Below are 27,842 nucleotides of genomic sequence, written 5' to 3'. Positions count from 1 at the left end.
AGATAAAGCCCAATGTGAGAGAGAAATGCTTTCATAACATTAAACGTGAATTACACTGAAAACCCCTTTCAAGTTAAATGGAACTGTTCTCTGGAAGCACAGAGACATGAAATGCTTCAAATGTCAAAAGAGTTTTCATTTATTGTCCCAAGTAAAAGCGAAGGCATTTTATGTGGTTTAATAGTTAAGATGCACATGTAAATGGAATTCATCTGGAGAATGCCGGGCCAGATACGGAATCTATTTTCACAAACCTGACTGATTTCATTTCATCTTCACAGAAAATTTACAAGGGGTGGGTCCTACCATCCCTGTTTCAGAGATGAGGAATCCAGAAAGCTGGACGGAGACATTCATGTCAGCTGCAATCTTGCTACCAACACCTCTTGCTTCCATCATTAACCCTTAACAAAACCGGAAGCACTGTCACATCTTTTCACATTCATTTTCTTTTTTTTTTTCTTCTTTGAGATGGAGTCTTTGCTCTGTCGTCCCAGGCTGGAGTGCAGTGGCACCATCTCCGCTCACTGCAACCTCTGCCTTCCGGGTTCAAGCAATTCGCCTGCCTCAGCCTCCTGAGTGGCTGGGACCACAGGCGTGTGCCACCATGCCCGGCTAATTTTTGTGTTTTTATTGCAGACGGGGTTTCATCATGTCGGCCAGGCTGGTCTTGAACTCCTGACCTCAGGCGATCAGCCCATCTCCGCTTCCCAAAGTGCTGGGATTACAGGTGTGAGCCACTGTGCCCGGCCTCGTGTTAATTCTTAAAGAGACCAATTCTCATATGGTGAATCGGGGAGGATGCAGTGTCTTATGGATAACCAGTGGTCCCGAAGAAAGGTGTTGGGGTTGGCATGTGTTTATTTGTTAGTGCCTGACACAGTAAGAAACATGTTTTTCTTTCTCCAAGAGCCTTTTATGAACATCAGTTTGCCGTATTCGTTGCTGTATTCCAGCGGCAGCTCCCGACTCTGTAGGCTGTTTCCTTTGCTCTTCTACTAAGTGACTTAGGAGGTGGTTCGTTGCAAGGAACGGAAACCCACGTTAAACTGGTTGAAATGGTCAGGGATGCTCATGATGGAAAACCTCACAGGCTGTGAGCCCCCCAGCACGGCCCATGCAGCAGCTCGGGTGAGGTGGCCCTGCCCTGCCTCTTCTTTGCTCCCTCTGGTTTCCTCCGTTCATAGCAGTCTTTCTCTTCCGGTCCAAAGATGGCTGCCATGGCTTCAGGGCGCCTTGCTTCCTTGTTCACGTCCGCTAGGTAGGAGCTCACTGTCTAATCTCTGGGAAAAACATACCGGACTTAGTTCTGAAGGGATCAGTTGGATCGCATGCCCACCTCTGACCCCGGCACTGAGGCAGGGTGTGGTGGGAGTGGAGTCCGGGAGGCACGCGGGCCGGGGTGTCATGCTGGGTTCTACTCTTAACTTAGACCTAAGGAAGCCACACACCCTGGAGCTGGGGCTGGAGAAAACCCAGCAGCATGCTGGTGGATGTTGAACATGTGGCTCTCTGAGAAGCAAATAAAGCCCCACCTGCCCCCCACCCCGACCCCAAAATGCAACATTTGCCAATTCCCGTCGTGTAAGTAAAATATTTCTGCTAGGGTTGATTTTCAGCTACGAATGCAATGTCACTGAACATGGCACTGGGAACAGAAACATCAGGGCCAGTCCCCCATTGTAACACTGTTCCTAGAGTCTGTGGGCGCTATAAAGGGAATAATGGCTCTTCAAACAAAAATCAGAGAAGGGGAAATGAATAAATGCAGGCACACTAAAATGAGCATCCCTAGGGATGCCCTAGCTCGGTCCTGATGCCGTATTCACCCTGGTTCTTCACGGTCCAGCTTTAAGCCAACTGCTAGTAGGTGTTTTCTATCTCTTCTGTGAAACTGTGGATGGTGGAGAGAATTTAACTCTTCAACTATTGTTCAAGCTGGGGCCATTAGGCAAATTCCTTAACCGTTGTCTGTATACTCAACTATAAAAATGGCCAGGTGAGGTGGCTCATGCCTATAATCCCAGGAATTTGGGAGGCCGAAGCAGGAGGATCACTTGAGCCCAGGCATTCAAGAGCAGCCTGGGCAATACAGTGAGACCTCATCTCTGTGTTAATTTATTTTAAAATAATATTGTTTAAAAAGATTATAGTAATGACCTCTCCACCAAAGGGCCATCGTGGGGGTTAAATGAGATGCTGACTGGGGCATGCTTTATAAGCCATAAAATGCTCTGTGTATATAAATGTAAGGCATGTGCATTTATTCCTCTCTAATGATTCCCCTACCCCAAGTGGACCACAATTCAACAATAGTCCTAGCAGAGAAGTCATGAACTCTGAAATCAGACAAGCCTGGGTTCAAACTTCAGGTCTGCTGCTTTTGAGCTGTGTGACTGTGGGGAAGACACTTAACCTCTCTGAAGCTTTGTTTTCCCATCAATAAAATAGGGGTAATAATGCCTTATTTTGAAGGGTTGTTGCAAAGATTGATATAGGATAAAGTCAATAAGGGCACAATAAAAGTAAAAATCAATATGTTTAAAATACAATTTCATAACTAGTATATGTTGATTGCCGCTTCCTCCAAGTGTATTGATCTTCTAGCAGTAGCCCCCAGTTTTGCTTTGGGGATCCATTTTTCCCTGACTCTTAGGCTGAGAGGTTCATGGAACATCCCCTACCCTGCTGCCTCATCCTATATTCACAGTTACTAGTTCAGAGATAGGTGCATCAGCATCCAATCAGAGTGAATCCAAGAGCTGCTATAGAAAGCTACTAGGAAGTGACTCCCTCTGCACTGGGACCTAAGAGATTAAAAGGGTGGAGCTGCCGTACCCATCTTAGTACCACAAGGTAAGGAGTGCCAAGTATGAGCCAAGAAATGGTGAAGGCTAGAATAATTTTAGCCTGGATCAAGCCCTCATCCCTGGACATTTCAGTTACATACACCCATACAGTCTTTTTCTAATTCCCAGGTTGGGCTGGGAATTACCATCGATCACAACCAAAAATCCTATCTAATACATGACACGTGGAGAAACTGAGCCTCGAAGAGGTGGCACAGGTGGAAAGAGGTAGCACTGCTGGTGAGAGGTGGTGTAGAGACACAGGCCAGGCCCTCCAGCCCCTGATCCTGCTACCTCTCACCCCAGGGCTCTGCTGCTGCCTTGGGAGGATCATGCTCAGGCATCCAGCTGGTGGCCCCGCCACAGTACAGCAGAGACGTGTGACTCCAGATTGTGCACATTGCAACTTCTCGCACCACCCTGTGTGCTGGAGAGAGGGCAGGAGCACATGGGCCTGCATCCTTGGGCTGCTGGGATTTTTCCCAGGGAATGAAGTGGCAAACATCCCCAGGCAGCCGCTCCCTTTGTGTTGGCGAGGAAGCTCGCGGGTGACATGTACCTTTGGGGGTTGTGTATCTGAAGCTCTGTGTTGTTTTTATTACCAGAAGAAAGGAAAAGCAGTGAGAGAGATCTGGGGTCAGCTTTCTTAATATCACACCACAAATTCTGGCAAGCAACCCCCCAGTTTTGAATAAATGTTATTTTGATTGGATTTGGAAGTTCGGAGAAGACAAAATGACACATTTTCACACTTCCCTGTCAAACCAAAGTATGACTGCCAAACTGCTAAGTTTTTAAAAAGCAGGAAAGGGAACAGTTTGTGTGAAACACCTTCATTGCAATTCCAGGTTTCTGGGGGAGGCTTTGCTGTAATTCTCATCTCCCCCTTACCGTGCACAGGTGTACTTCACTTACTGGAGCTAAGGCTTTCTGGGGTGGGGACGGGGTTGGAGCCTCAGGGGAATGCTTACAATAATTTTATCAGTCAAAACATGTTTTGAATGCATTGAAGGTCCTTGTTTTTATTTTAAAGCAAACTTTGTATGAAGCATAGCATCCCTTTCATGGTTGATTTTTAAGGGAATTCAATGAGAATCCTTTCTATAGAGAAGAATCCTTCTATCGGGGAAAGAATTACCCTGCTGTCAACATGTCAACATCAGAAAACGCTTCTATGGTAAAAATTAGATCAGTGACATATGAATAATGAAGAATTGTCTGTGTTGAGAAGAATAAGTGCACTGAAGATTTATGGCAGAAGTTCTAAACTTTTCCGAGAACATTAAACAAGTGCCCAGAAGGAGAATCTTTTCTTTTGGGCTGTCTTTTTTTTTTTTTTTTTTTTTTTAATTCACTTATTGGAATTCTACTCATTTTCCTGCCCACCCGAAGGCTATAGGTAATCATCTCCTCGCTTCCAAATGAACTTGCACTGTTCTCAGCTAGGACTAACAAAGGAAACCGAGACCGCAAGTGTAAACCTGGCAGAAATCCGCTTGTTTGATTTTATCTTGCAGGTACCCTCTGCAGTCCTAACCTTGGTCACCTCTGTTGATGCTCTTCCTCCACACTGAGCCAGGTGTGGACCGTGGCGTGACCTGAATACATTTGTCACCAGTACAGGATTGGAAGAGTCACTATAGACACTCTCCTGTTTGGGAGGAAGGACGAAATGCACTTTATTTATTTATTTGTTTGTTTGTTTTTTTATTTGAGACAGAGTATCACTCTGTCACCCAGGCTGGAGTGCAGTGGCACGATCTTGGCTCACTGCAACTTCCGCCTCCCAGATTCAAGCGATTCCCCTGCCTCAGCCTCCTGACTAGCTGGTATTACAGGCACCCGCCATCATGCCTGGCTAATTTTTGTATTTTAAGTAGAGACGGGGTTTCATTGTGTTGGCCAGGGTGGTCTCGAACTCCTGACCTCAAGTGATCCACCTGCCTCGGCCTCCCAAAGTGCTGAGATTACAGGTGTGAGCCACTGCACCCGGCCAGAATGCACTTAATATTGTCAGATCTTCTGGTTATTAGACACTGGTAGGCTCAAGTCCCCAAAACTTTGTATGGCAGATGGGATTATGTTAAGGATCTTGAGATGTGGACTCAATGTAATCACAAGAGTTCATGTAAGAGGAAGGCAAGAGGGTCCAAATCAGAGAAGGCCATGTGACAACAGAAGCAGAGGTTAGAGAGATGCCATTGCTGGAAGGAGCCTTGATTCAAGAAATGTGGGTGCTTCTAGAAACTGGAAAAGGCAAGGAACTAGATACTCCCCTAGAGCTTCTAGAAGGAACACAGCCCTGTCTCTATCTTGATTTTAGCCCCCAAGACCCACTTTCCAGCTTCTGACCTCCAGCACTGTCAGATAATACACATGTGTTCCTCGAAGCCACTAAGTTTGTGGTGATTTGTTGCAGCAGCCATAGGAAACTTACACAGCCATTCACTCTGCAGAGCATTAGAATGACACACAGTCCTGACTCTCAGACTCACAGAGCATTATTCATTCTCTCTTTGAGGATTCAGAAGATACTGAGGCTCCTACAGTGCCTTGGGGACATGATTATGAAAATAAGTACCCATTATATTGGTTAAGAGAGAGCTCCGCTCGACACCTGGTAGAAGCAGTCAGCATTTGTGTGAGATGAAAAATACCACAATTGCTTACAGTAGAACCTGACAAAATGGGGTTGTTTTGGTGCCCTAGTGCCTACCTGTGTTGGTCTTTGAGGGTCTTAATAGCAGGGCCCAACAACTGCAGAGAGCTGGAGATCATGTTCAATATAAATATAGGGTTTGCAGAGAGGGACCCATTCTTTTCCCTCTCTTTGCATGCCTAGTTCCTATTACCATCACAAGGAGTTATGTGTGTGTATCTATAAGGCAGTGGATGCCATTTATTGTAATTCAACCGTGCACAAAATCCACATTTACACCATACCGGCACTTGAACTGTTCCTTTTCCCGTGAACCCTGTCCCCACGAGTATGTATCAAATCCCTCCCAACTTCATTTTTTACCAAGCCTGGCTGATAAAAGCTGAAAGATCACTAAGGAGTTTTCTCTTTTGTCTTAAAAAAATTTTCATTTCATAACTGTACACAGAGAATCTGTCTTTGAAAATGGATTATACGTTAGCAGGAGATTGTGTCAATATCCAGTTATTTACACATACCTAGCTGCATCCGGAAGCCTGCGGCACTGCAAATAAGGCCCGTCATTGCTTCTAATTTCTGATCATTCAAGAGAATAACAATACAGTAGCACGGAGTAGCTCAGCTCTTGTCAGCTATGGGGAGCTCTCGCCCACATTCTGTGGGTCTGGACAGCTCAGCTCCTTCCCTCACCCATTCAGTGACATCCTGTTTATGTGGCTCCCGGACAGGCTGGCTTTGTTACTTGAGTTGCCTTTCTGAGATCTCTTGGTAGGCTTTGGAGAGGCTCCTGCGGTCAGAAGGTGCTGACCAGCAGAGAAGTTTCCCAGGGCAGAAATGCACAGAATACACGGTCCATTTTTCTTCTGCAATCAGTGAACACCTCCTCCTCAGCAGGATTCCACTCAGGGGTGGGTGGCTTTGAACATTTGCTTTATTATATGCATGTAAAACATGTCTCGGAGGTAAATGGCTCAGGAATTGGGCCGTAAGTGTGACTGTATAGGGTAGAGCTCGGCTTTGCCTTCTAACAGCTGAATGCACCTGGACAAGTTCCTAAACTACAAATGTCATTTTCCCCATCTGTAAAATGATGAGGGGGAAGGGAACGGTACCCACCCCACAGGTGTTGCAGGAAGGGCATGAGGGGGTTAGGTTGAATGCCAAGTTGTTTGTACTGATGCAGACTAAGTATTCAGTGAACACGAGCTTTTCATTGTTGTTCGTTTTAATTGGATGAGGTGGCGGAATGGATAAGGGAGGTGCACAGTTGTGAAATGCGGACATCCACGCTGCTGTGCCCTAGCATTGGGCATTGTTGGGCTAGTCCTTCACCTGCTCTAAGTGTCCTATTTGGGGCAGGGAACTGTCCTGTGCACTGACATAGGTGCTTATGAGCATCCCTGGTCTCCACCCACTGGATATCACTGGCACCTCCCCCTGGATGTGACACCCAGAAATGTCTCCAGACATTGCCACATGGACAATGCACAGGACAGCTCCCTCATACCCTGTGAGGGGTGCAGGAAGGTCCCTGTCCAGTGCCTGGGTCAGTGTTGGGTGCCTCACCAGCTCTAAGTCTAGACTGGCTTGTACTGTTCTACCTCTGTACTAACGCGATGACGATGACTGCTACTGCTGCTGCTGCTATCACCAATGATGATGTCTCTTAGCCACCCCGAGCAATTCTTTCCCTCTGCCACGTTCTCTCAGGGCATCATGGGAGATGCAACACCACCTGTACTTAAGAGGGCTGTGTGCTTCAGGTACAGCAATCTGTGTGTTATAGCTGGTCTGAAATAACTAGACCAGAGGTTCTCAACTCGGGCCATTTGGTCACATCTGATGCTACTGATATCCAGTGGGTGGAGGCCAGGGAGGCCTGTACACACCTAAGACAGTGCACATGCCAGCCCCCTACCCAGCTTGCCAGTGGTGCCAAGGTTCTAAAACCCCGAATTCCATGCTATCTTATGACACATCGGTTCTAACCACATTGACTGGTTTTACCCCACTGGCGGTTTCTGTTTACACCCAGGTCTGTGGGCATATGGAAAATCACGGTTGTTGAGTAAAGGATGGAGTAAAAATATACTCTACTCCCCTCCTCCACGCTTCAACACCAACCTCAATGAAACAATTCCAACTGAAAGCGGGGAGGACTGGGAAAAGAATTGAAGAGAGGGTGTCGGTGGAGCCTGGGCCTGGGCACCAGAACAACTGGGTTTGGTTCTACCCCTTCATGCTTATGAGATGGGGTCATTTGGGGCAAGGCACTCCGGTCTCTGGGCTTCAGTTTCCTCATCTGTCAAGTGAGGGGGTGGGGCTGGATGTCAATTACCATTCTGCTCTGAAATTCCTAACTGTAACTTTGAAATCGAACTCAGTGGTCTGCCTCTCTCGATGCTGGTGGAGAATTACTTGGAGTCTCTGACCTCTAGGTGGAGAGAGTGTTGTCTGACCCCCAGCTCAGAGGAAGGTGAGATAGACAGACGTGCTTGCGCCTTTTGGATGGCGGGCTTTTTGTGTTCATTGGGCATTTCTGTTTCTCCTATGTCCCTTAAAACTGTTAATTATGACGATAACAGCAGCGGCTGACACAGAACACTCACTGGGCCCCAGCACTGCTCTGGACACGTCTCACCTGTGTGGCATCATTGGATTCACCCCTCAGTCTCTTGAGATAGGGACCGTCATTTCCTCCACCTGACAGACAGGGAAACTGAGGCAGCCTGATGCATGAGGCCACAAAAGAAGTGAGAGGAGCTCACTCCAGGTTGCAAGGAGGTGAGTCCTTTCCCCAGTAGATCCCAGCCCGGCTTTACGGCTAATCGTGAACAAGGGGAATTGAAACAGTGTTGTAATTTGATTTTGGGATGAAGCTAATGTGTGAGATACCATCCTCCTTAGGAGGGGAGAAATAAGACCAAAGGGAATCTAAAGAGGAAATAGCCAAAGTGATCTTACCCTCCTGCTCCAAATGCAAGCTGACGTGTTGGAGGGGAAATTTGACCCGAAGTTCAGACATTTCACAGCCAAAGGAAACCTTGGGAGCTATAATTTCCAAGGAGACCTGTGGAGGGCTGGACGTGGTTACCCAGGAATCTGAGCTGACATTTTATGCAGGCTGCCCAGAGAGCCCAGGCCCCCTTTTCTGACTTTCTCATTCCTGTGGTCGGCCGTTGCATATTCTCTCTTTGTGTGTAATGATCTCCCTCCATATCTTGGGTGTGTAATGGGAGGTGCACAGTGAAAATGGAGCCAGAAAAACACACGCAGCAGCTCATCAGAAAGTGTAAGGGGTGATATAAATGGGAATGATGGGCAGAGTCATGCTGTTGACATCATGGTATTCAAAGGAATACGATAATATTTGTGTTCACTTTACTGAGAGCCTCCTAGATGCCAGGCACTGAGCTGAGTTCTTTGCTTACATTAACTTATTTCAGTGTCACAGCAATCCCGGGGGTGGGGGCGGGGGCAGGTAGGATTATCATCCCCATTCCACAGATGAGGAAAATTGAGGCTCGAAAAGGTCACATGACTTGCCAAGGGCACACAGCGGAGAAGGGTGGAGACGAAGGTGGCTTGACTGCAGATCCTGTCCGTTTGATTGCCACCCTCCTCAGATAATCTCTTCTCAAGGCTGGCCCTCTGTAGAATCCTCTGGTTCCAGCTACCAAAGATTCTGGTTTAATTACTCCTGAATGAAGTGGGAGTGTGTGTGTGGCGGGGGTGGGGGGTGTTATTTTTAAAATTCCTTTGGTGATTGTATGGGGAGTGAGGGTTAAGAACCACTGTTACACGTAAATATATGGTAAATATATGTGTGTGTGCTCTTGTGGGGAACCTAAAAAAGGAAAAATTATTTATAGATGTGTGTATATATATGTGTGTGTGTGTGTATGTTATCATTTTATCAGTTTCAAGGGCTACTGTGACAAAGTACTACAAACCGGCAGGCTTCAAACAACACAGATTTGTTCTCTCACAGTCCAGGAGGCCAGAAATCCAAAATCAAGGTGCCCGCAGGGTTGGCTCCTTCTGGGAGGTCTGAGGGAGATACTATCCCATGCCTCTCTCCTCGTCTCTGGCAACTGCCAGCCCTCTTTGGCGTCCTTAGCTCACACTGTCATCACTGTAGTCTCTGTCTCTGTCTTTACCTGGCACTCTCCCCTGCGTGTCTTCGTCTCCATGTGTCCTCTCCTCTTCTCACAGGGACACTGGTCATTAGACCAGGGCCCACCCTCATCCTGGATGGCCTCGTCTCAACGAATCACCTCTGCAAAGACCCTGTTTTCAAATACAGCCACATTCTGAGGTTCCCCGTAGACATGAATTTCGGGGGGACACTATCCATCCCACAATGTGTGTGTGCGCATGCACGCAAAAAATAATTGGGGTGGCCGGGCGTGGTGGCTCTTGCCTGTAATCCCAGCACTTCGAGAGGCCAAGGAGGGCGGATCACCTGAGGTCAGAAGTTTGAGACCAGTCTGGCCAACATGGTGAAACCCCATCTCTACTAAAAATACAAAAATTAGCCAGGTGTGGTGGTGCGCGCCTGTAATCCCAGCTACTCAGGAGGCTGAGGCAGGAGAATGGCTTAAACCAGGGAGGCGGAGGTTGCAGTGAGCTGAGATTGCACCACAGCGCTCCAGCCTGGGCGACAGAGCAAGACTCCATCTCAAAAACAAACAAACAAACAAACAAACAAACAAACAAACACACCCAAAATGGTTGTCCTGTTGAGAACTCTAAGGGGAAGACCCTGCCCACAGTGGAAAATGACTGTGTACGTTTCTGCAGGCAACAGGGAGATGGGCCTCTCTGAAGGATGAGATTGAGTGTGCCACTGGAATGGGTCTTGCCTCCTTCCACTTCTCCATCTTCACTGCCACTCTCCCAATCTAGGCAGCCATCAGTTGTCTCCTGGACAGACAGCAGCACCTCCCCTCTGGTCTCCTTGCCTCTTGCCTTCCACACTCTGCAGTCCCCCATCCCACCCAGTTCCACCCAGCTCATCCTCAGCCGGCAGCCCATCTTCTAAATGAGCAACCTGTGCTTGTTACTTCTCAGCTCAACTCCCTTCAGTGGCTCCCTGTTGTCCTCCAACCCTTCCTCAGTTTACCTCTCTGGCATCATCTAGTGCTACCTTCCACCATGCACAATGGGCTGCAGCCATCCTGAAGTTGCTTCAGTCCCTGAAACACATCTCTTATGCCTTTTCTTCCATGCACCCTTGGTGTGGCTCCACCTACCAGGAAGGCTGGACAGACAGCACCCCAAATCCGTGGACCCCAAAGGCTGATGCATTCGGTCAGGGCTCTGGCCCCAAGAGAGTCCAGCAGACAGAAGCCGGAGTGAGAAGAGAAGACCTCCCCTTTGGGCCTCTCCTTTAAACCTTGAACAGGGCAAGGAGACCTGTGAATATCCCCATTGAGAGTCCCCAGCACTCTCCAAGCTGGAAACGATTGACCAACTGTAACAATGTGATGCAGAATACAAACCAGCTTAATGGTTTTCTGAGACATTAAAAATTAATGTTGAACATCAACACTTTTAGTGGTCAAATGTCCCCTGTGGTGCTAAATGTCTGGAAATTGTCCCCATAGGGCACATTGGGGACCATGACCATAGACCTGTTTGAGGCAGTATAAATGCCCTATGGAGTAGATGCCATTTGTAGGGTGAGCTGGGCTTAGAAGGTTCATGGGAGAGGCCGAGTGGCTTCCTCCCCTTCTCAGTCCTCTGACCTTTGTTCTCACAAGCCGTTTGTAAACTTCAGCAGTTTTTTTTTTTTTTTTTTTTTTTTACAATCTCTACTGTTTCTCCTCTACTAATTCTGTAGGCAACACATAGGATAGACTTGTAGATGGACTGCAGTCAACCAATCCTCATGGCTGCTGGATGCTCAGACCCGTCTCTTTTGATTTTTTTAGCCATCCAGGACATGGGGGGGAGGTGCACACCCCCTGTGGCCACCAGCTGCTGCCTGCAGGGCTCCTCGTCTCCATTGAGCAGCCGTGAACCTCGCTGACTCCCAGGATTTGTAATCCCTACTTTCCCGTAGCTATGAGGTCAGAGGAGGTGGTGTGCAGCCACAGCTGAGGACTTCTCCCTGCAGCGTGATGGTGGCTCAGCAACGCTAGGTGGACGTGGAGAGGCAGGACCATGGGCACAGCTTGGAATCTGGAAATCCACAAAAGGTTGTTTGAGAAATGCTTTGGGTTTGTTGGGCCCGAAATAGCAATACTTTTAAAAACCCAATCTGCTGTTCAACTAAGTTGAAAAATACCCCTTTATATTTTAGATAATAAAGCTCAAAATTATTCACTATATTAAATACTGCTTAATAAAATCATGGCTTAATGAGCTGCCTAATTTGTGTTTGCCAGGTTTCAACCGTCTGGGACCTGCTGGAATATGCTCTGTTACTATTGATTCCAATGCAGGAATAAGCCTCCATTCTGTTGCCATGGAGGAGGCAAGAAGTGGAATTTTCTTCGCTCTGTATAGGACCTCTCACATGCTACTGTCTTTTCCTGATTGTACAGGGTCCAGGGCAGCCTGTGGTCCCAGGGCAATGGATATTCAGGTCCCTAATTGTAGCCATTAGCAGGGGACAGGCAGTGGAGAGATTGGCTGTACTTGGTTTCTATCCTGTGTTTCCAGTGTCACCTCCCTCGGTGCTTAGTGACTTCCTGTTTTAGTTCTTTCCAGATGTACTCATCCAGTACTCTGCAGGGTCCTTAGCAGTAACCCAGAGAGCTACAACTTGGTAGGGATCCCACCCTTTCTTTGCAAAGCACAGTCCAAACCGGAAGGTGCAACCTGTGCTCTTGACTATTCCTCCGTTGCAGTCAGCCTGCCCCTGGGACTTTGCACATGCCATTTGCTCTGCCTGGATAACTCTTTGCCTTCACTCTCCATCCCCTCACCTCTGACCCCTTTAGCAGATTAACTCCTTCTTCTTGCTTCAGGTCTCATATTCAATGCCTGTCTGTTTGGAAAGGCTTACTGACCTCCCACGTCCCTGATCAGAGTCTCTTGTGCTTCCACCAGCACATCCCTGTCCACCTCTTGGCTCTGCTTTTCTTTGAGCTGGCTGTATTCTTGGGCAGGCCCTTTCTTTAGTGGCAAAATGACTGCCGGTAACCATGAACTCATATCCTCAGATGAACCACAGGGCCTCATTCCTAGCAGTCCCAGCAGGAGTCCTGGGTCATTCATTTGCAGAACATTGAAGCAATTCCACTGTGAAGCTGATTGGTCAGGCTAGGTCATGGAGCTAAGAAGTAGAGTCAGCCTCTCTCAAACCATATGATTTTATCCCAGCGATATAGGGAGGTGGGAATACCAGGATCAGGAGGAATATTTTGATTGTTGTTACCAAAATAAGGAGGTAGACTGGCCAGGCAAAAGCCTCAGATGATCAGTTTAGCTCCCATGGTCTACATGACACCTAGGGTGAGTTTCATGAGATATCCCTGCATCCATTTGGTCTAGATTTGGCCCAGGGTGATGGAAAATAAAAAATAACAGTAGTCTAAGTAAAATGGAAGTTTCTTATTCTTCCCCTAAAAGCCAGTAGCAGGCCGTGCAGGATTGGCATGAGGCTTGGCTCCACAAGCTCTCAAGCACACGGTGACTCCCATCTCCCCATTGGACCGTGCCTGCGGTGTGGCCTGCATCTCTGTGCCTCAAGGTGGTGCTCCAGCTGTCACCACCCTGCCCCAAAAATCAAGATGGAAGAGGCTAGAAGAAGGAGCCGGGGAAAGTCTACCAACCGAAATTTCAGGAGGGTTTCTGGAACACAACACCCTGTTCAGTCTATTGACCAGAAAATTTGGTCACATACCACCCTTCATTACAAGAAGGGCGAGGTGTGGCCATGAGCCTTTTGAAAGTTCCGTTACACTTGGACATGACACCAAAAGCACATCCCATGACCAACAACATTTATTAAATTGGACTTTATCAAAATTAAAAACTTCTTCTCTGCAAGAGACACTGGTAAGAGAATGAAGCAACAAGCTACAAACTGGGGAGAAGTATTTGCAAGTCACATACATGACGTAGGATATGTATCCAGAATACGTAAAGGATTCTCAAACTCAAACATCAAGAACACAAGTCCATTTTAAAAACTGGCAAAAGGCATGAACTCAAGAGGATGCAGAAGAGGATATATGGATGGCAAAGAAGCTCGTGAAAAGATGCCCAACATCATTAGCTATGAGGGAAATGCAAATTAAAACCACAGTGAGGCTGGGCGTTGTGGCTGACACCTGCAATCCCAGCACTTTGGGAGGTGGAGGCGGGCGGATCACGAGGTCAGGAGATCGAGACCATCTGGGCCAACATGGTGAAACCCTGTCTCTACTAAAAATACAAAAAAAGTTAGCCAGGCGTGGTGCCGAGTGCCTGTAGTCCCAGCTACTCGGGAGGCTGAGGCAGGAGAATCACTTGAACCCGGGAGGTGGAGGTTGCAGTGAGCTGAGATCACGCCACTGCACTCCAGCCTGGGTGATAGAGTGAGACTCCGTCTCAAAAAAACAAAAACAAAAACAAAAACAAAAACAAACCACAGTGAGATACCAACACCCATCAAGTTAGCACTGCATGGGCTCACTCGTGTGAAGCTTTAAAAAGCTAATCTCATAGAAGTAAAAAGTGGAACAGAGGTTACTGGAAGCTGGGAGGGGTTAGGGAAAGGGGTAGAGAGGGAGAGATTTGTTAAAGGATACAGGTAAATAGGAGGAATAAGTTCTAGTGTTCTATGCCACTGTAGGATGACTATAGTTTACAATAATACATGATACAGTTTCAAATAGCTAGAAGGAAAATATTGAATGTTCCCAAGACAAATGATAAATATTTCAGATGATGGATATGCTAATTACTCTGATCTGATACATTATATGTATAAAAATATCACTATATCCCCTGAAAAAGAACAATTATTGTCAGTTTAAAAACAAAAATATAAGGGTTTTAAAAAAATGGCCTAAATGAAAAAGACAGACAATACCAAGTGCTGATGAGGATACAGAGCCACTGGATCTTTTATAGGAACATAAATTGGTGTTCCTATAAAAGGAACTGAAAAAGATTTGGCACTGTCTTATAAAGTGAAATATCTATCAACCATGTGACTCAGCAGCTGCATTCCTGGGTACATAAACCCCTGTATTCAAACAACAACCTGTGTGTTGTGAATGTTTTAGCAGCTCTGTACGTAATAACCCCAAACTGGAAACTTTCTTTAGCAATTGAACAGATAAAATGTGGTATATCCAGACAATGAACTATTACTCAACAATAAAAAGGAATGGATTTTTTTTTAAACTTTTATTTTAGGTTCAGAGGTATGTGTGAAAGTTTGGTATATAGGTAAACTTGTGTCACAGTGAGCGGGGGTTGCCTTACAGGTTATTTCATCCCCTTGGTATTAAGCCCAATACCCAATAGTTATCTTTTCTGATCCTCACCCTCCTCCCACCCTCCACCTTCAAGTAGACCCTATTGTCTGTTTTTCTCTTCTTTGTGTCTATGTGTTCTCATCATTTAGCCCTGACTTATAAGTGAGAACATGTGGTATTCAGGCCTCCAGCTCTATCTGTGTTCCTGCAAAAGACAAGATCTCATTTTTTTATGGCTGCATACTATTCCATGGTGTATATGTACCACATTTTCTTTATCCAGTCTGTCAATTATGGGCATTTAGTTTGATTCCATGTCTTTGCTATTGTGAATAGTTCTGCAATGAACATTTGTGTGCATGTGTCTTTATGGTAGAATGATTTATATTCCTCTGGGTATATACCCAGTAACAGGATTGGTGAGTTGAATGGTAGTTCTACTTTTAGCTCTCTGAGGAATTGACATACCACTTTCCACAATAGTTGAACTAATTTACACTCCCAACAACAATGTATATGTGTTCCCTTTCTCTGCAACCTCACCAGCTTCTGTTATTTTTTTACTTTTTAATAAATAGCCATTCTGACCAGTATGAGATGGCATCTCACTGTGATTTTGATCTGCATTTCTCTAATGCTCAGTGATACTGAGCTTTTTTTTCATATGCTTGTTGGCCACATGTATATCTTCTTTTGAAAAGTGTCTATTCATGTCCTTTGCCCACTTTTTTTTTGTTTGTTTGAGATGGAGTTTTGCTGTTTGTTGCCCTGGCTGGAGTGCAGTGGCACAATCTTGGCTCACTGAAACCTCCGCCTCCTGGGTTCAAGCAATTCTCCCATCTCAGCCTCCCAAGTAGCTGGGATTACAGATGCCTGCCACCACACCCAGCTAATTTTTGTATTTTTATTAGAGAGGGGGTTTCACCATGTTGGCCAGGCTGGTCTTGAACTCCTGACCTCAGGAGATCCACCTGCCTCAGCCTCCCAAAGTGCTGGGATTACAGGCATGAGCCATCATGCCCTGCCTGCCCACTTTTTAATAAAGTTGTCTGTTTTTCTGTTGTAAATTTGTTTAAGTTCCTTATAGATGCTGGACATTAGACTTTTATCAGATGCATAGTTTGCAAATACTTTCTCCCATTCTGTAGGTTGTCTGTTTACTCTGTTAATAGTTTCTTTTTCTGTGCAGAAGCTCTTTAATTAAATCTCATTTGTCAATTTTTGCTTTTGTTGTGATTGCTTTTGGTGTCTTTGTCATGAAATCATTGCCTCTTCTTTTGTCTAGAATGGTATTTGCCTAAGTTGTCTTTCAGGATTTTTATAGTTTTGGATTTTACATTTAAGTCTTTAATCTGTTCTCAGTTAATGTGTGTATATGGTATAAGGAGGGGGTCCAGTTTCAGTCTTCTGCATATGACTAGCCAGTTATCCCAGCACCATTTATTGAATCGGGAATCTTTTCCCCATTGCTTTTGTTAGCTTTGTCAAAGATAGGGTGGTCTTGGGTGTGCAGCCTTATTTCTGGGCTCTCTATTCTGTGTCATTGGTCTGTGTGCCTGCTTTTGTACCAGTACCATGCTGTTTTGGTTACTATAGCCTTGTAGTATAGTTTGAAGTCAGGTAACATGATGCCTCCAGCTTTGTTATTTTCACTTAAAATTGCAGCTATTCGGGTTCTTTTTTGATTCCATATGAATTCTAAAATAGTTTTTTCTAGTTCTATGAAGAATGTTGTGGTAGTTTGATAGGAATAGCGTTGAATCTGTAAACTGCTTTGGGCAGTATGGACATTTTAATTATATTGATTCTTCCTATCCATGAACATGGAATGGTTTTCCATTAGTTGTGTCTTCTCTGATTTCTTTGAGCAGCGTTTTTGTAATTCTCATTCTAGAGATCTTTCACCTCCCTGATCTTTCTGATTTGGCTCTTGGCTTGGCTGTTGTTTGTGTATATGAATGCTGGTAATTTTTGTACATTGATTTTGTATCTTGAAACGTTGCTGAAGTTGTTTATCAACTGAAGGAACTTTTGAGCCCAGACTATGGGGTTTTCTAGATACAGAATCATGTCTTCTGCCAACAGGGGTAGTTTGACTTCCTCTCTTCCTATTTGGATGCCCTTTCTTTCTTTCTCTTGCCTGATTGCTTTGGCTAGGACTTCCAATACTATGCTGAATAGGAGTGGTGAGAGAGGGCATCCTTGTCTTGTGCCAGTTTTCAAGGGGAATGCTTCCAGCTTTAGCCCTATGATGTTTGCTGTGGGTTTGTCAAAGATGGCTGTTATTATTTTGAGTATGTTCAAAAGGAATTGATTATTGATACATGAAACACTGTGGCTGAATCTCAAAAGCATTATGCTGAGAGAAAGAAACAGTCCCAAAAGGTCACATAGTCTGTGGTTCCATGTATATGGCATTCTTAATAAGACAAAACTCCAGTTGATGAGAAAAGATCACTAGAGGGTAGGGGTTGGGGCAGCTGGGTTCTGGCTATAAAGGGACAGTCCAGGGAGTGCTTTGGGTGATAGACCCAGGCCATATCCTGACTGAGTGCAGGTTACGTTAGTCTGTACATGTGTTAAATTCATGGATTTATACATCTCGAAAAACATCAGCTTTACCATAAAAAGCTCTGTTACTAGGCTGGGTATTGTGGCTCATGCCTGTAATCCCAATACTTTGGGAGGCTGAGGCAGGAGGATCACTTGAACCTAGGAGGTCAAAGCTGCAGTGAGCCATAGTTGTGCCACTGCCCTCCAGCCTGGGCAATAGAGCAAGACTGTCTCAAAAACAGAACAAAACAAAAAAATTATTACTGTGGCAGAAAAGAGGCATGGTGATAGTGAGGGAGGATGGGGGTAACTGGATAATCATCTGTACCTCATTTACCAAGGTATCCCCTTTGTTGGGCTATGGCAGGGTTTCTCAAACCCTGGCGCTGCTCATATTTGGGGCTGGGTGACTCTCTGTTGTGGGCTGTCCTGTGCCTTGTAGGAGGCTTATAGTATCCCTGGCCTCTACCCACCAGATATCAGCAGTGTCCCCCAGCCTGCAGTTACGACAAACAAAAATGTCTCCAGACATGGCCCCATGTCCCCAGGAACAAGGCATCACTGGTTGAGAATCACTGGCTAGTCTGAGTATGTTTCAATTACTTACAACTAAATAACTTTCCACTGGTTGTTTCCTTTCTCAGAGAACCCCTTGCTTTCTGTCTGTCTCCCTTGCCTCTTTGTGACAACTGCCAAAGAATTTGCAGGGTGTGAGCTGAGATGCCTGAGGACAGGGTCCTTCAGGGTACATGAGCCTGTGAAAAGGAGCTTCTGCTCCACCACATGGATGGGGGAAGGCCCTCACCTTCTTCATATCCTCTCTCCACACCCATGTTACCCCATCCTCATGACTTGGCAGAGGAAGACCAAGTCCAGGCAGTTATTGGTTCCAACAATCGGCCGACATTTTACTTACATCTTAAGCCCTAGGTATTTCCCTTGGCTCATTTTAGAGCTCGGAAAAGCCATTCCACTATTTAAATATGGAAGAGTAACATATTTTAATAATCACACCCCGGGGCATAGTTTTTCCCGTTGCATGAAAAAATAATGGTCAAAACAGCCTGCAGCCAATTGCAGAATTATGTAAAAGTAATGAAAAGAAATCAGAACCCACACGCCTTCCATCACGCTAGACCACCTTTGCTGTCTTGCTAAATTTTCTGCTTCACACACTTTCTAGCCCAGGATAAAGATTGTGGAAGTAGTTCACATCTTTATTTCTAAAGAGCTTTGCCTATTCCAAAAGTGTCTTAGGAGGCTGAGTTAGAGAAGTACCAGTCGATTGTCTTTAACCTAAGGACCAGCAGTGGAGTTTCCTGGATCATCTGAACAGCAGGGAAAGATCACAGGTTACTTTAGGACAGAGGGTTGCAGACTCTGGTCTGGTAAGTAAATGACGGAACAGGCTACAGTTAGCTAGGTAGAGAGCCGGTGCCCAGTCTGGAGACTGAAGTGCCTTCTTTCATCTGCATAATTGTTACCATGTGGGAATCGGGGCCTGGTATCGGCACATTTTATGTTTTCAGTGGAACTTTTAACCAGAGTCTTTACTTGACCCCTTCTGCTTTGTAAATGCTGCAATAAATTCAGACTGAAAGGAACAAATCTGTAATCGAGGTATATTCTGGGGTTCACCAATTTGTGACTTCTCCAGCACCTCAACCCCCTGAAGATCAACTCTGCAGGAATTAGACAGTTGGACCTAGAGAAGGAACCCTCTCTTACCAGAAAGGGTGGTGTGATCATTCTCTGTTCATTTTGTGTCTCTTCCTGATCTGCCAAGGTCCCTCCCAACTGACCTTTCTGTTTCCTCTGTTGCCCAACAAAGGTCAGAGTCATTCCCTTCTCTCCACTGTTGAACAAAATTAAGAAGGAACTTTTCCATAGGAACTTTTTCAGTTTAACTCTTATCACAGAAGCAAAGAAAATATGCTTAAGCCAAAAAGCCCAAGTAAAGAAAGCAGGGTAGGAAGTCGTCTGGACAGAATGATCACATTTATTATGTAAAGATCATAACCAAGAAATTGCACACAAAAATACAACGAGAAGGGAACACAGCAAAATATTGACAGTGGTTAGCTCTGGGCATGGGAATAGCGACTGTTTATCCCCATCAACTTTCTTGTATGTTTCATGCTGGGAATGTGCTGTTATTAATTGATAATGGAACACATTTTTTTAAAGGAAATCTTACTTGGAAACTAAATGAGAAACATTTGAAAACAGAATGTTCAATAGTGACATTTAAAGAGCATCGATTCTTTGGTCGAGAATCACAAGTGTTTTTTTTAACTTATGCAGTGGTAGGACATCTGATTTTAGCTGATCTAAAGGAAAAAACAGACTTGTCCCCTCCTCTCCATCCCTTAGATGAGATTGTTGGCAGGGAAAGTAGAGCTGCAGAGGGGCTGGGCTTGACGTTTCTCCTTGGAGTTGTAATAAGGAGGGATTGGAACTTGGACATTTTACTTAGGAGCAACGTCCAAGTTGACCGTTAGACACAAGGATGGAATCGTTGCTTCAAGGGGTTATTCCTTCCGTGATTATGTAAAGGAGTTAGAGATTGGGAGTCCCTGCTGTAAAAGTGGAAAAATAATAGTGCTCGCTAATGCAGTTTGTGTGCTTTGGGTCATGTCCCATTGGAAACCAGCCCCTCCCCTGGGTGACCTGCAAATGGCTATGGTCACTGGAGTCTTTGGGGCACGAGATGTTCTGCCCTAGGTTAGACAACTTCATTTACGTCTTCACATTAAATATAGGTAGTTTGGTGCACTTGGTTCTTTTAAGCTGGCAGCAAAGGAATTTGAATGAACTCATCAGCTCTGTCCACATTTGGATTTTCCAGGATGATTTCCCAAACCACTTGGAACAATAAAGTGTGCCCTGACTTGTTTGCCACTGGATCTCAGCATAGAAGACCAGAGATTGGTTGGTTACCCTGGTGCAGGCACCACATTAATGCCCTGGTAGTGGCCAGGCCCTGACTTTTTTAGCTGAGTAAAGATTTGTTCTCTTCCCAAGGATTGATGGATTCCTTCCAGAAAGCCGAATCCTCATACCATTGATAGAGAACTTGCTTTATGCCAGGACCATTTGTTAACTTATTTTAGGGTTGAGCGAGGCACTATTGTTGTTTGCATTTTACTGATGAGGAACTAAAGCACAGAGAGGTTAAGTGACTTGCGGATGGTCACACAGCAGGTAACTGGTAGAGCTGGGGTTTTAACCCAGGCAGTGTTCTCCAGAGTCCTTGGTCTTGGGAAAATGGCTCATGGTTCACATTACAACTCAAAGCCTGATTGATCCATTGTCATAGGCCAAGTTCACATTTTACTCATTACAGTGACCAAGGATGTGTATAAACACATGCAGCCGAAAGAAGGTCTGAGGGTTTGCCTGCTGGTACATTTACAGACACACAGCTTTAATCAGTATCTACTTTGAAGCAGACCAAATGTCAAGGCGACCAACAAAGCCTGTGAATTAGGAATGCCTCTCAGTGGGTGGTTTATAGCTCAGAGTTAGGGAAAAAAAGCAGCATGAACTGTGATAAGCTGAGATGGAGAGAAAAGCCAGAAACCTCACTCCAACATCATCTTATTTTAATAATTATCATGATCCCATCAATACAAGAATATTTGGTACCTAATTATTTTTTATTTGTGCTTTGTAATGCAGTGTGCATTGGTGGAATGACATTAAAGGGAATAAAGTAAAGGTTAGGGAGACACCATTTATAGAAAAGCTAGGTACAGGGCTTGGCACCTAAATTCTACCTCATTTAATCCCCTTAACTCTCCCATGACAGTGGGTGCTGGTATCATTCCCCTTCTTTCCCCCCGCCCCGCCCTTTTTTTTTAACTGATAAGGCAACTGAAGCCCAGAGAAGTTTAGTAATTTTCCCATAGTCACACAGCAAGTAATTGACAGAAGTTACTGTATTTATGGGTGTGTGTATGTGGAAAGAAGTAGGTCAGCAGGTTTTGTGGGCCATGCTCAGTCATATAAAATTATGCCAAATACATATTAAAAATGTACAAGAAACATTAAACCAAATACACATTAAAGACTTATGGCTAGGCGCCGTGACTCACACCTGTAATCCCAGCACTTTGGGAGCCCAAGGTGGAAGGATTACTTGAGCCCAGGAGTTCAAGACCAGCCTGGACAATATAGCAAGACCTCATCTCTACTAAAAATTAAAAAATTAACCAGGCATGGTGCCATGCACCTGTTGTCCCAGCTACTCAGGAGGCTGAGGCAGGAGGATGGCTTGAACCCAGGAGTTGAACCTGCAGTGAGCCATGTTCGTGCCACTGCACTCCACACTCCAGCCTGGGGGATGGAGCGGAACCCTGCCTCAAAAACAAACAGATAAACAAAAAAGACATAATGGGACCGAGAGTCAACCGAAGGGTTTTCTGATATTGTATATGAGAATATAGCTCTACTTTCAATATCTTTTGACTAAGAAACATCCAGCTAACATGGAGGCTATGATAATTCAATGTTGCTTTACATAAATTTGCATTTTATTAGTCAGCGGGTTCCTGATGCATTGAAAACCATGCACATGTTTCTATTGAAGGTATCTCATTAACCTACCTACAGGTAGTACTTGGTGATTTTCTGGGTTTTTGGACCATATAATTAACACCAAGGGCCTGATGGCATACATGGCTCCCCAGGTTGGAAGCAAGTGGTTTAGGAAATCAAAGAGAAAACAAACTGAATACTGACTTGCCCAAATGCTACCCATGCATATAGAGCAAGAGAGTGTGGTAGAGGGAGAGGAGAACCTACCTCCTCAGTCACTTTCCTAAAACTCCATGAACCTCAAGAATTCGGAGAAAGTCACTCAAGCTCATTCAACACATGTTCAACCCCAGAGCATCATTAAGATAAAATCGTTTGTTCTCTAAATGACCAAATTAGGCATTGCAATTAGAGCACAAACACTTCCTGGTAATTCCTCATCTCATTTTCAACTTGCCATGCTTGGCTCTGGGAGCCTTTGAGAGAAAGAAGCCATTGTTGAAAATGGAATGTGATTTTCACTAGCTCCAGTGTTAAGGAGAAATATTTAGACTTACTTTGATGGCAGGAAGTCATATAGCCTTCTCCATTCTGGGGATGGAGGGGTGAGTGGGGGATCTCTATTCCGGTGAGTTTCTTGTCAGTTCGCCTGTAATGATTGGGGAGGTTTTCTTTAACTTTGACATCTGTCTTCCCTGGTATTTAGCAGGGATCAGAGGAATAGTGGATAATATCTGAGAGGTCAGCCTGTCTCCTCCTAACTTTTTCTACCAGGCAGGGGAGGTTATTTGTGAATCGTTAGAGGGCAGGGTTTAGCCCCATAGTGGACACTGGAACGATGAATGTTTCTACAAGCAGGAATCACCTGGTACAAAACCATTGACTCAGTATGCAGGGTTTTAGTCTGTGGAAGCATCGTTGAAAAGAACAGTGTTTGATTTGATTTATTTTCCAAAATTTTGACTGGGGCTTTTTTTTCCCCAGGAGAATAATTGCAGGGTCTAAAGTGAACCGTGTGAGCTCTAGTATTAGAAGAAAAGAAAGCGTAATTTAGCTCATGAGGTTTTATGGTTGGTTAATGTGTCTTAGTCTGCTCTGATTAAATGGCCAATGTGGCTAAATCTGGAAGCCCCCTACTCACCTTTTAACTTCTTCACATAATAGACGGGTAGTTTGAATAACACCAGTAATCTCACATGATCCTTTTGGGATGGAAATAGTCCTTGTAAGGAGAAAATCATTGAGCAGTTTGTAGTTTTTCAAATTTTACCTTCTTTTGCCTTAAATTAATTCCTACAGAACAGGACATTTTGGTACTGAAATGAGGTCTGTGCAGGGCAGATCACCAGGCCACATGTGAGGACCCGCTTCAGGAATGAAAAATCAAAACCAAAACAAGCTAAGCGGCAGAAGACAAATTCTGTTCAGGACACTGCATCTTTATGTTTGCAAGGACTTAGCCCAGGCATGTAATTTTGATCCTGTTATAAATCTATGACAAGTGCTCTTCACTTTAAACAACTGGAGGCATCCCTGAAAAGTTGTGTGATATTTTAACCCAATTTGCTTTCATTTAAAATTGCCATTTCAGAGTCATCATATTATCTTCACTCTTCATTATTTTTCAATTGACTGCAGCTTAGATTTTTTTCTACCTTCTTCCTCCTCCTGTTTCTCTGTCTCAGCGTCATATATTTATGTGTTGGTTCATTCAACCACCCACCCATCCATCTGCCTTTCCATCCACCCACCCACCCACCCATCCACCCGTCCATCCACCCGTCCATCCACCCGTCCATCCACCCGTCCATCCACCCACCTACCCATCCATCCACCTATGCATCCATCCACCCACCCACCCATCTACCTATCTATTCTCCCACCCATCCACCTATCCATCCACCCACACACTCATCCACCTATCTACTCATCCACCCATCCACCCACTCATCCACCCATCCACCCACTCATCCACCCATCCATCCATCTGTCCACCCACTCGTCCACCCGTCCATCCACCCACCCATCCATCTACCCATCCATGCACCCATTTGTTCACCCACCCATCCGTCTATCCACCCATCCATTCATCCACCCATCCACGCATCCAGAAAACATTTCATGCCTATGTGCCAGGCCATACACACCAGTTTAATGATTTTCAAGTTGGGGAGATTTTGCTACCCTGTCCCCAGGGCAACTGGGGACATTTTTGGTTGTCACAGCTGGGGAGAGAGGGGGTGCCACTGGCATCTGGCAGGTGGAGTTCAAGGATGCTGCTACTCATACTGCAGGGCTCAAGAAAGCTGGCCTAAATGTAATATGTCAAGGTGGAGAAATTCCGCTGACTCCGAGGTAAATAACTGAGTTCCTGACCATATGAAACTTACAGTCTTGCAGGGGAAGTGGACAGATAAACAGGGAAATGGTGCTGATGCTGCTGGTGAGGTCATAGGTGTTTGTGGTCATTTCTCCTTTGGAGGGTGGTTCAGAAACATGTCCATTCATGGATCTATGAAAGAAATTCTTCTCTGGAGAGGTCCAGTAGGAATTAGAAAGTGAGGGAAAGAGGCTGGATGAACAAAGGGCCACAGGTGTAGGTTTGGGACACATTGTGGGGGCCGAAATTTGGAACATTGAATGAGGCAGAGGTAATAAGCTCAGACGCCTACAGGTGCCAGGGATGGTGGCAAGGGGAGCAACAAGTGGCAGCTGATCCAGCTCACTGGGGCGTGTTGGGGTCCATGGAGACAGTGGGGTCCCTGAGTGGCCACCCAGTCCCAGTCAGCTGGCTCCATCTCAGAATGTAGACCCGGGGAGGCCAGACCCGTCTCATTTTTCCATAAAAGCTGGAAGCCCGGACTTTGTAGGAAATCTCCTGAGATTTAAATGTTTATAACTCATCTCAGATTTGTTTAAAAGGATGAAAAACAAAACACTGTTCAAACCAAACACAACACACCCGTGGGCCACATCCCTCGGGGTTTTGACCTCCGTTCTCGGGATAAAATGATTCAAGGCTTGTAATGCCAACATGGTGCCTGGGAGACAGTAGACGTTCAATAAATATTGGTTAAGAGTGAGTAAAGGTTAAGTCAAAATCTGGCAATAAACCGTGAAGAGCACCTAAGGGTTCTCTAAAATGAACACTTTACGTACATCAGGCTTTCCCAACCACAGCACTATTGGCACTGGGGCCAGACACTTCTCCGTTGGTGGGGCTGCCCTGCGAACTGTAGCATGTTTAGCAGCATCCCTGGCCTCCACCTACCAGATGCCAGGAGCATTCCCTTTCCTCTCCCCACAATTATAACAACCAAAAATATCTCCAGGCCAGGCATGACGGCTCACGCCTGTAATCCCAGCACTTTGGGAGGCCAAGGTGGGCATATTGCCTGAGTTCAGGAGTTCGAGACCAGCCTGGCCAACATGGTGAAACCTTCGTCTCTACTAAAAATACAAAAAATTCGCTGGGCTTGGTGGCAGGTGCCTGTAATCCCAGCTACTCAGGAGGCTGAGGCAGAAGAATTGCTTGAATCCAGGAGGTAGAGGTTGCAGTGAGCCGAGATTGTGCCATTGCACTCCAGCCTGGGCAAAAAGAGCGAGACTTCGTCTCAAAAAAAAAAAAAAAAAAAAAAAAAAAAAAAAAAAAATCTCCAGACATTGCCAGTAATGTACTTGAACAGCAAGTTACAAGTTAACTCAATGCCATGAGGACTTTGCTGTAGTCTGTTGGTGGTCAGCCAGCCACAGGTAGAGAACCAGAAAGAGGTCCCTAAATCCCCCCGTTGCCTCTCATGCTCTGCTTTATCGGTCTCCGGGAGGAACCAAGAGGAGGAGAGGAGTTTCATGCAAAATAGCCCCCCATTTAAGAATCACTCACCTAAATTTACCTGTCTCCTTCCCACCCCAGCCCCCACATTTCCAGGTCACATAGTGAACCTCCTCTGCAGTGGAGAGCAGGGATGTTCACCCCAGGATGGGCATCCAGGCTCCTCCTCCCTGGACAGAGGTCACTTTGTGGCTCTGCTGCTTTTGAGGCCTTTCGGATTTAGTCTTCCAGGCCCAGTTGCTTCTTTGGTTAATGTTTACAGAAGCACTGTGCAAGACTGGACACGCTGGCAGCTTCCCACACCTCCAGCCCACTGACTGGAAAAGGGCTGGAGGAACAGTCCCCTCCTCTCCAGGGATGCCAGCCTGGCCCCTGTGTCCACAGGTACAAGGAGGACACTGTCTCACCCAGGTCTTGGATGGAATCAGAAATTAAAGCAACAGGGGGATTCTGGAGCAGCTGTTCATTTTGTTGAACAAGAGTAGCCGGGGGGCCCACGGACCCAGACAAGTGGTTTTCAAACTTGAGTGAGCCTGAGAACCTCCTGGAGGGCCTGTTAAGCTTTGGGACAGGGAGTTGGACCCAGTCCCAGAGTTACTGACTCAGAAGGTCTGGGCCAGGGGTCTGAGAGTTGATGTGTGTTCCTAGGTGCTGCTGCTGCCGACCTAGGGGCTGCACTTTGTGAACCCTCATCTGGCCTCTAGTGGAGACTCCAACCCCCTTCCTCTATCCAGTTTCTCCCCAAGGCAGACAAAGGAGGATGGGAGGCGAGGGGTTTAGGAACCCATCTCCTCTGCCCTTTCTCGGTTCTCTACCTGTCCACTCACAGACCACAGCAAGTCCTAATGGCATTGGGTTCAATTGTAACTTGCTCTGCAAGTACGAGCCTGGTTCGATAAAGTAAATTTATATCTCTACCAGCTTCTTCTTTTTGTAATTATTTTTCTTGTCCCTTTGATAATGTAGCACATTCAGATGGGTCTCCCGGTCATTAGAGTGAATTAGTGAAATCCCTCTTTATGGGTTTTTGTTTGTTGGAGCTTAACAGAGGTGGTTTAAATCACCAGCCGTCAGAATTGCCTTCTCCAGCAAGTGCTTGGATAATGCTTCATTATAAGCAGGCTTAGCTGCTGTGACAGATATAGATTAGAACAATTTGCTTCTCTGCTGATGGGGAAACTGTGACATGACATTTTGGTGGCTCTGGTACAGAGCTGTTTTCCAGAAAGGAAAAGCCTCTTGTACTTCTGCATCTACCAAATAATTGAGCTTTGTATGCTTACATGCTGCTATGGGTCTAGGGGTGGGAAGTGTGCCGAACCCCTATTGACTCCAGTGGTGATGGCACCAGGTTCAAGTGGCCAAAGAAGAGACCCAGAGCCAGCAGATGAGACACAGGGTTTTACTGGGGGTTTACATACAGTGGAGAGAGTCCAGCAGTGGTGTGCTGGGAAAAGGAGCTGCAACAACTTTCTAAAGACATGCGGCTTATACAGCATTTTCACTTAGCACCCTCCCCTTAACAACCTCTGCCTGGCAACCTTCATTCAACCCACGCTTCAACCCTCCATCCCCAGTACAGCCTGTGTTCCATGGGACAGGATGGGGGCTCAGATGTTCCTCAGAGACAAGGAATGAATCTCCAGGATGACCACTCCCAGATTCCCTAGCTCAGGACACACTTTCAGGTGCATCTGCCATACAAGGTCACTCATGGGGTGTACTTAAGATATTGCTGTCAGATGCATTTGCCATCAGGGCGGGAGCTGCTTTTTCAGAGTCAGGTGACCCACTTATCCCAATTTGCTTGGGACTTTTCTGGTTTCAGCAGTGACAGTTTCTGCTCCCAGAAGCCTTAGATCCATATAACCCAGACAGTGGGGTCAGCCTAGCTCAGAGGAGGATGCTGGCTGGCAACTCCAGGCAGGCAGAGTTCAGAAGTCTCAAGATACCAGCAATTGCCACCCAGTTTTGAGTACTTACATGCCAGA

General features: G+C 45.7%; 1 protein-coding gene and 1 long non-coding RNA gene across 5 annotated transcripts in view; one reads left to right on the top strand and one right to left on the bottom strand.

The window, feature by feature from the left end:
• Window positions 1–27,842, top strand: part of LOC105473204 (kazrin, periplakin interacting protein) — a 1,227,585-nt gene that overhangs the window by 740,412 nt on the left and 459,331 nt on the right. The window lies entirely within an intron of this gene.
• LOC139364330 (uncharacterized) lies at window positions 11,633–23,497 on the bottom strand. The gene is made up of 3 exons (XR_011625987.1): window positions 23,161–23,497; window positions 22,577–22,668; window positions 11,633–11,694 (listed from the first exon to the last, which is right to left on the bottom strand). It is a non-coding gene; the product is annotated as an uncharacterized lncRNA (long non-coding RNA).

The sequence above is a fragment of the Macaca nemestrina genome, chromosome 1, assembly GCF_043159975.1.
Source record: "Macaca nemestrina isolate mMacNem1 chromosome 1, mMacNem.hap1, whole genome shotgun sequence".
In the NCBI taxonomy this organism is placed as follows: Eukaryota; Metazoa; Chordata; class Mammalia; order Primates; family Cercopithecidae; genus Macaca; species Macaca nemestrina.
This window is presented reverse-complemented; position numbering and strand designations above follow the sequence as displayed.